We start from the raw sequence: 9,712 nt of genomic DNA on the forward strand, positions 1-9,712 counted from the left end.
AGAGTCACGTGTTGTTAGTTTGACTAATCAACCGACGGATATCAGTCAGGCGCAGATTGAACTGATTTAGAATTCCAAAAAACAAACAATAGCCTACTGTAGGCTATATATTTATCCATAAAACCATGAAAAACAACACAAGTCTCCAAGAGAACACAGATTTCTTGAGTATTTGTACTATTATTTCTGGGAATTTGTTAGAGCAGTTTACATTAGAAAGTTACACCAGATAGATAAACTACCTTTTCAGTAGCAGTGTCCAGGATGTGAGAGCATTAGGACAATGCAATAACATCACTTTTACAATCAAACACATCATTTCCGATCATGTATAACAACTGTGGGTCATACAGCTATACAAAATATGACTTTTTATTACAATTTGCGACTTTTATTTTACGATATTCACATCAGTCACAAAACAGATGACATACAGTTGAATACATTCTATATAAAACTGACTTAAACTCCCCATCAAAACCCATCGTGGAAACAACATATGTCTATATGTAAGAATGACTTTTCCACCATGCGTTCCAGATAAATGATTGTCTATTAATATTTAGGTTTGGATTTAGCCAAATACAAGAGACTTTATCTAGCCTATGTTAGAATCAAAATCTGAGTCTTTGTCCTTAATATGCCCTGGATATGATAAATAATTGGATAAGCACGTTTACATGACTTAGATACAGACTGCTCAATATTGTGCAATATGACTTTTGAAATCAATAAATAAAAATCACCATATATATAATATCCAGTTGGCACAAATCACTTTAATACATGTCATTTACTATTGGAATGACTGTTTTCTTGTTACTATGCTATTGAAGACAAGCAAATCAAATCATGTCTTATTTGGTTATGCATCTGTATATAACATTGGGTTAAAATAATATTTTTAAATAACACTCTTATTTATACAGACATAATAAGTATGAAAAGGACACAATGAGGCAGGACATCACATTTTTACAGCGACTTGTTTTTTTGTTGAGACAAGATTTAGATAGTGCTGATTGATTATCATCGGTTTGATTCTGGTATAGTTACTGCTCCTTGGCATCCATGCAAACATGTGGAATGCTGCTCATTTAAAGACTCCTTTCACCTTCTTTACTATATCCTGGAAGATGACCCTGAAGTGAGATCCATCGCAGTAGGGAGAGTTTTTGGTTTGCTTGCAGGCACACAGCATCACCGTCTGGTCCTTGTCGGGGGTGAAGCGCAGGGGAAGGATGGCCGGAGCTTTTTTAACGTGAGCGCCATCACAGAAAGGCTGGCAGAAAGAGAAAAAGGATGGAGGAAACAGAATGTGTAATCATTTTCATATCTATAAGTTCAGCAAGTTACTCATGGTTCATGAAAATGTCCAATAAACTTAAATGGATTTTGTGGGACAGGTACAAATAACATTGCAAAACTTTTTGTTGGTATAGCTAAATAATAAATGAGCGTTTGGGATAATACTACAAAAAGTGAAGTTACTCGTGTACGGAAGTCACGTGACAAATAAGTCAACATTTGTGTTAAAATAACTACCTAAGTTAATGAACTTAAGTACGGGAGTAACCTTAATATTAGTAAACTTTATGTTAAAATAACTAAGGAAATTACTAAACTTTAATTTGGCAATTCACGTGACAAATTAGTCTATGTTGAAATAATAAATGGCGTCGCTTAGGTATCCAAGTTACATGACAAATAAGTCAACATTTGTGTTGTGTTGCATTTTCAGAAACATGAAATAAACTGAAAATGGATTTAGTTAGTATAGCTACAAATAAGTCAAAGTTTGGGTTAAAATAAATATGAAAGTGCCTAACTTATATACGAAAGTCAGGTGGCAAATGACAGCATTTGTGTACATTATTAACCTAAAAGCTATTCAACATTGTGTTAAAAGAATATGGAAGTTTCTAAATGTTAAGTATTGAATTCACATGGCAATAATACAATAAGTCACAGTGCAAAACTTTTATGTTCGTATAGCTACAAATAAGAAAACAACTGGGGTAAAAAAAACTACGAACGAGTCCACACTTATGTACAGAAGTCACAGGACAAATGTGTCCGGCTGGCAGTGTGAGGACACAGACCGGCCAATCATCTGGACCTCAGCAATTGTATTTATTATATCCAATGCAAGGTTGGTGTTTAGTATTGCAAAGTCAGTTTAGCATATTATCTTATTACTTTTTGATTATTCTAATGTGATTTTATATTCTCAAGCACACAATAACAAATGTATTGTACTGGCTTAGGCACCATATTTATGTTACGTTTTTTAACTTTATTAATCCCAATTTGGGAAATTGGGATTAAAAAAAAAAGAAGCCACCCAGTAACTTCTTTCTTTGTTTACATAACGTCACTTCATGATTTCTGGGTAATGAAGTCAAATGATCACTCATATCCAATCTGTTGCAGTCAATAATTCATATTTGCCTAATTTAACACATTTATTTTCATTTCATTTTTCCATATTCTAGTAAATGTTATGTTATATTACTTTACTGTTATACTATACTACTATTATATTACAGTAATCAGAAGAATACTCCTGAAAGCAATAATTGATCTTGTTGTTGTGTTAAATATCACTAAACATAATAATGCTTGAGTTGAAAAATGTGAGTAAACAACTCTAAAACACTTTCATCTAAATAAATAAATCCATGAGGAATGCATTCAATCAACCGACTTAACCGGGAAAAAAGTCATGTTTGTTCCAAAAAGGCCAAGGTCACCCTTTCCCAATTTTTTTGAAAATTTGCTCTTGCTCTCCTATAAAACCTGATAAAACACATATGCTTATTTGGCTCCAAGCCCAGAGGCCTGTACTACAAAGCCGGATTTTCGCTTAGCGAGCTAACTTCGGGGTAAACTCTGGGTTTCCGGTCCTGCGACACTGGTTCACTTCTTAGCTCCGGAGCAGGACAGGTTCCAGGATAAGAGATCAACACAGTGAAAGCCCCACCTGCTGAAAGAGCTCAGTGTGCGGAGTTTAAAGCGATCAAGTCATATTACAGGAGAAAGAAAATACAGAAAAACTGCCGTTGCAGGAAAGACGGCCGGCAAAAATCTACTGACTATGTGAACGTGAAAATTAATAGAATATCACCTCCCATCTTCAGAGCAATCGGACTATTATAACATTAGCGTTAAGAAAGCTTACTTAAATATCTGCCACAACACAAGTAACCAGACCATAGTAACATTACGCACTGTGAGTGCAGATGTGTCCCATTATCATTCATATCACAGCTTCTTGAGCCGTATCTGGCCGTGCAACACTCACAGTGTCACATACTGTATGCAGAAGTATTATTTTAAGCAACACATTAAGTTGACGAAACACTCGAGTCAAATGTAATTAAAGTCAGATCCACTCGTGTCTTAGACGGGGCAGTGATATCATAAACCTGTTAATGTAGGCATTCAAACACTTTTTCTTTTACCAGCTGTATTCACCTATTCACCTATGTGGCTTTTATCCTGGATAAAGTGTTTAAGTCATGGATGTTTAAAGTTGAACTTCTTCATATTTTTCTAATATTATAGTTCACTTTTCTTTCAGGGAGTATTACGCTGCGCTGTCAGTACGCTTCTCCATGTTTTTTTTTCCATTTTCTTCTCTGTCAATAACACGAGGAAACACGAGTCTCCAGCAGCCAACTGTCTCTCAGGAGGCATCTTTCAGACTGGAGGGTGAGTAAACAGTCCATTGACAGCAGTAAATGAGCCGTGACTCTAGCTTTTAGCCCAGGGGGGTATACTACGAATCTAGTTCAACCTATCCTGGATATGTTTTGAGTTATCCGGTTGACTTAATCCAAAACAAAGCCGCTCTCGCTTTAGCGAGAGCGGCTTTGTTTTGGATTAAGTCAACCGGATAACTCAAAACATATCCAGGATAGGTTGAACTAGATTCGTAGTATACCCCCCTGGGCTAAAAGCNGCAGTTCGATGTGTCTAACCATAAGAAAGTATCACGTGTGAACCAGAAAGTATATCGTGTGCACTAATTAATAAAGCATGGCCTCGTTTTATTTAAATTGAGGCCACAAATGACTTCTCGTGTGCACGAATGAATAAAACGTGCCCTCGTTTTATTTATTTTTCTCTCTATGAACCCTCCAGGGTTATGGTGAGGGAACAATTTATTGTCTTGTGCAAAGAAATGGTTACCTTGTGTAAACAACATTATCTTGTGGGAACTAGTTATTATAATCTATAAAACATTATCTATTGCAAACAAGTAATATCCTTGTTATTATATAGAGGGAACAACAAAGTGAAAACAAGTTATTACATTGTGTGATGATGTAATTATGTTGTGGACACAAAGTTATATTCCCTTTACAAAAGAAGTTATTACCTTGAGGGAACAATTTGTTATCTTGAGGGAACAGTTGTATTATAATCAGGGAACATGTATTTTCTTCTGGTAAAAAAAGTATGATCTTGTGCCAACACCTTAAACAGTCAAATTGAGGTTTTTGTATCAAAAGTTGCTATCAGCGGTACAAATGACATCCACCTGACAGTAAAATACGTACGAGTTCTCAGTTGCTGTTTTACACAGACAAGCTGCCACTGTTGTTAACTGGCAGCATGTCTGTCTGTAAAAGTTAGCATTTGGCTTATGAGCAACTTCCCTGAGGCATAGGGTCATGAAACACGCTTCAAATCGTTCCTGAGCAGCTTCCAGTAAATAAGCAGGTAGGAGTTTAGTGTTTTGCTTCAGGGCATTTGGGATTTGGCTGCAGAAATAAACACACAGCTGCAGAAATCGAAGCTGTGATATTATGCTTTTGGAACCAGGCTTTTTCCTCGTGGTTTGTGTTGAGTTTTTTGCCTACACGTCAAGCCTGTCATTTAGGGAGAACGTCATGGCATCAAGATATTCTGTGTACGCCAGGTGTATGGCAAGCCGATTTAGCTTTTATTCATTTCTGGAGGATATCAAAAAATCAATTCTTACTGGTCGAAATGCCAATCGTTGATATCAGAAATACAATTTTATATCAGGAATTAAATTGTAACTAACTATAAATAAAAATTGAATTATAACTAGTAACAATGGTATTCCTGATATCAAACCATTTTTTTAACTATTTCAAATTGTATTTGCTGGATATCACACAATTGGCATTTCGAGCGTAGTTGAAATTGAATTTCTTGATATCAGCACCCCTTTGTATTGTTTTAGCTTAGTTCAAATGCTAATTGCTAGCACTAGCTATACATTGAATTACTGAGTATCGGAAATTGGCATTTGAACTTCGAATTCCAACTCCCATTGAAATGAATGCACGCAGAAACCCGTATTCGGAAATCTCATTAGTTAACATTCGCCCATTTCTGGACATTGAGAACTACACATTACAACTAATTAGCATTAACTCTTGCGTGATATCAAGAATTTGCCATGTCTTAAACTAGTTCAAATTCAAATTTCGATATCAGAAATAACGCATTATTTACTCGTGGGAGATAGATCTTTTTGATATCCTCCCAGAGAATTAATAAAAGCTAAATCGCTTGCCCCATACAGCTGGGGCAATCGGGGATGAGTGACGTGGTTGGGTGAAACGCCAAACATACCACAAAATGCTATAGGAGCAGGCACACTCACACCTTTCCACCTGACTTCCTGTAGGCCATGCCATTCTGGGTGCCTAAACGCTTTGATTTTTGTCTTTCACTTCTGTCTCAGCCGCTATCGATTGTTACTCCTCCACAAGAGTGCCGATTCACTGGTGCAGTTGAAAGGATTTCTTTCTTAGCTCTCATGTATTTTTTTAGGCCTGCGACATCTGGATGGGTTGTTGCAGGTGGACGGAGGGGGGGGCGAATTTGTCCACTTTGTTCTGAATATCTATCTCTTCTCTTACTGTCAAACTCTCCCCTCAAGCGGCCCCTTTTCTCTGGCAGATTTCCTTCCCTTCAACATCTTGATCAGTGAGGGGTGATCAACCTTCTTCCTCAATACTGAAGGACAGTAAGAAGAACAGATGGGCACGGGAAGAGATTCTGAACGCGGACACCACATCGAAATGAATAATGAAAAGAACAAACTTAACGTGGAAAGGAGATGTTCTCTACGATTAACCAAGGAAATAGCTACCCGTTCCAGGATTTAAGAGAACATATTATAGGGTATGTTTAAGCAAAGGAAAAGCCGAATGTCCTATCTGTCTTCTGTTAAGAGAACATTGAACACACAGCTTACAGCTGAGGCCCTGATGGCCTTGCGACTCTGTGTCAAGCATGTTGGACAAATTAAACTTATAGAAACGGCTAGATAAAAGTCAGGGGGGATCGACAAAGTATTACAATTCATCGGTGCGGAGGTACATATCTGAACCAAATGCTATGGCAACAGCTTACAGAGCCATTTCAGCTCACACAAATATTCAAGGCATGATGTAGATCCTGCGAAGGAAACTCATTACAAGAGTTATAAGGATATCGATGAATATGTATAACTAGTCCTGATCAATCGAAGAAGCGAAAACAAAAGTGTTAACTCAACAAATATCCTGGGGATGAATCATTATTAATGTAGCAGAATTAAATACCTGGTACTTGTATTTTGGAGGACAATACAGAAAATGCCATGACGGACTGGTGCGAGAAATCGCAGTGAAGAAACCCCACTTATCGGATAGTATAGCATGGTTTCTGAAATATTGCGCATAAAGGCTCGATACTGCACTGTATCTGATCCTTCACTGTTGACCCTTTCCTCTATCTCTCACTCCTGTGGCCTCACTCAAGAAACAATGCTTTCGACAGAAATGCTCTTCCTTCTTTCTCGCTTCACAGAACCTTTTAAAAGCGAAGCGTTTCAGGTTGGTTTGCTGAGGTAGCTGGATGGTTCCATACTGATGTCAGTGGTCTCCAGTCAGGTGTCACACGCTAGCCTTGTGCCAGTTTCTCTGCCCTATCTTTGCTTTATCCTGGCCCAATCTTGAGCACTGGAAATACGGGAGCAACTTTGGGTCAAACTTTGGCTAATTTGCATCAATTTTAGATTCATATTTTTTCCAATCGGGGTTAAAGGTGGGTTTGAGAACCGGCCAGATACACTTGTCTTGTTTATATTTCCATGGAATGCTCTTGACATCCCGATAGCAATGAATATCTGAAGTGCTTTGGACAAAAAAATCCATAAAAAACATATCATTCTGTGGAACGCCGTACTGTAAAAGCGACGACCCATATCATCTGAGCCGGCCGCGGCTAAAGGTAACTGGATGGCCTACCTGCCTTTCAGCCTTCCATCTGTGCACAACTTATCTCGTGCCCTCATTGGTCATGTGCACGTTCGTTGTTGGAGAGGGGGCTCTGTAAGGAAGTGGCAGATTTCTTCCGGTTGTGTATTTTCAAATTCTGCGCACGTCGAGCTGGTTTCTCCAAATGACCTACCCTACCTTTAAGGCTAACAGTATGATTCAGCCAAACATTAAGAAGTGTTAACCCTAACAGTCCCAGTTACATCAACACGTTAACAATTATGGGTGACACTGAAAGAAAAGTCAGTTAATAAACCAAAGCCCTTAGAGGTCATCCTCAGGAGATCATCGATGTCTGTACACATTTACAATACAGTAGGAATCTGTGCCAACAGTTGTAAAGGATATCTCAGTCTGGACAAAGTTAGAGGAACTATTTCCTAAACATGAGGGGAAACAATGAAAAGCCCAGATAGTCTGCTGCTTGCTGCTTTTGCTAAAACAGTTTCTATCCTGACATATAATAACCTGTGTGCTACTAATTTGTATATGGAGTCATGGTGAATTCGCATCATTTCTCATTCCATCATCAAGACTTAAAAAGCCAACGCAAAAGATCATCCTCAAAGCTTCAAAGTACAAACGACCACCATTCTGACACATTTGCAAAACATTCCCTTTATTATAAAATAAATCTCTTTTGTATAAAAAACACTGCGCATGCTTCAACCATGGCCATTTACAGGTTCACAACCCAAGGTACCCAACCCGGTTAGCCAGACAGCAGGAGGGAAACACACTCATCTCATTATGCAAGGGGCGATCCATCGGACAACGGTGGAGACAAGAATGAAAAAATCGTCACAACCACAAAAATTTACAAGTAGAGAATGGAACAACAAACCATGTTTGGAGTCTCAATAGATTTTTCTCTACATTTCTCTTTTTAAATATCTTTTAAACATGGAATCTGTTAAATCTCTCTCCCAGCACTGCCTTTTAGATTATCAGTGTCTACGGGATGGTCGGAGTTTTGTCTTTTTTATTTTTTTTTGGGTGTAGTTTAATAGTTACTCTGCCACCGAGCAGTTCCTATGGTATGGCATTTCTTTTTTCTTTTTCTTTCAGAACAGGTAGTTCATGCTATACCAATGAGCTGTGAGCAGCGAGAAGCAGGCACCACTGACTGGGCTGTTTTTGTGGTCCCACCTCTTCTGTGGTGTGATGCGGAACAATACAAATTTTCATTGCTTGGATTCCATTTGGGCGCTCATCTGTCCGTCAGTTCGGCCGGCCACGAGACCACGGGCTCCTTTCTTGGCGCTGCCTCCGGGACACCCCCTTCTCCTTGTCCATCCCTTTCCTGCATATCCTCTGTGGTCCCTTCAAATGGCATGAGTTGCTGTAGCTGACATATGTCGTCTTAGTTGATGGAAGCTGCGTGAATTTGAAAAGGTGGACGATGGAGCGGAGATGGGGAATCAGGGGGGGGGAAAGAGAATGAAGAGAAGCGACAGATTGGATGTGTGGAAGGGGAAAAGGAGAGAAGAAGGGCAGTGGTTGAGAGCAGGATTTGGCTACAGATGGCACGAATCAGTTTCACCTCCACCTGAGTAGTCGGGGGCTTTTTGTCAAACCCATATACGTCCTGTGTCCCCTCAAGCGCTCCGTGGTAAATGCCAATGTTTTTGGTAGCAAAGTCAGGCTTCTAACTTTCACCTTTGTTAATACTCTGCTGCTTTCATACAACCCATTTTAATATAACTTTCTTTCATCAGGTTTTTTTCCACCCAATCACACTGCTGGAAATAATGGGAACAAAGGTCTTTGATGAAAAATAATATGTAAGAAATGTATTGTGCAGCCTTGAAAGCCCAAAAGCTTGTCATGATATTTTCTGAAGAGTGCTCTTAAGCAACATGTCAGTACCAAAACAAGTAGAGACTCTTAAACTTTTACTCTACGGAGAGGATTAGGGCCACCCATTTTTTTTTTTTCGTGTTTTTTTTTCTTCAGAATTCTGACTTTATCTCAGGGACACAAAAAAAATTATTTGTTTTTTTCTGAGAAAAAGTCAGAATTCTGACTTGAAAGTGACATGTCATGCTTTCCGGTATTAACCGCTCCCCTTGTGTGTTAATTGACGGTTTTCTGCATGTAAACGGTCTGCAGAGTTCAAAACCCTCAAAGTACCCTTGTAGCGAGTTAAAACTCTAAACACAGAAATTTCCTCCCCAAGACGCCTCGGTTGTTGAACGTCGATTCATGACGTCACTCATCCATTTGAATTTCTTCCGGGTACGTGCTTTACGAAAGCGCGTACCCGGAACTCAAATGGGCCAATCGCTGGAGCCGTTACGTTTACTTCCGCGTAGCCGTTACGTTAAGGCCCCCGCTAGATTGGTCCCAACGTCGGATTGACCAATCCACACACACACTCATGCAGGCGAGCTCTGCTGATTCTG

General features: G+C 39.0%; 1 long non-coding RNA gene across 1 annotated transcript in view; it reads right to left on the reverse strand.

The window, feature by feature from the left end:
* Window positions 1-6,097: 6,097 nt before the first annotated feature.
* Window positions 6,098-9,712, reverse strand: part of LOC104956484 (uncharacterized) — a 6,369-nt gene continuing 2,754 nt past the window's right edge. Inside the window, exons 2-3 of the long non-coding RNA XR_799565.1 lie at window positions 7,308-7,319; window positions 6,098-6,110 (exon numbers count right to left, since the gene is read on the reverse strand). This is a non-coding gene — a long non-coding RNA (uncharacterized lncRNA). The remainder of the gene's footprint in view (window positions 6,111-7,307; window positions 7,320-9,712) is intronic.

Source organism: Notothenia coriiceps, unplaced genomic scaffold (assembly GCF_000735185.1).
Source record: "Notothenia coriiceps isolate Sejong01 unplaced genomic scaffold, NC01 NC01_scaffold00026095, whole genome shotgun sequence".
NCBI classification, from domain to species: domain Eukaryota; kingdom Metazoa; phylum Chordata; class Actinopteri; order Perciformes; family Nototheniidae; genus Notothenia; species Notothenia coriiceps.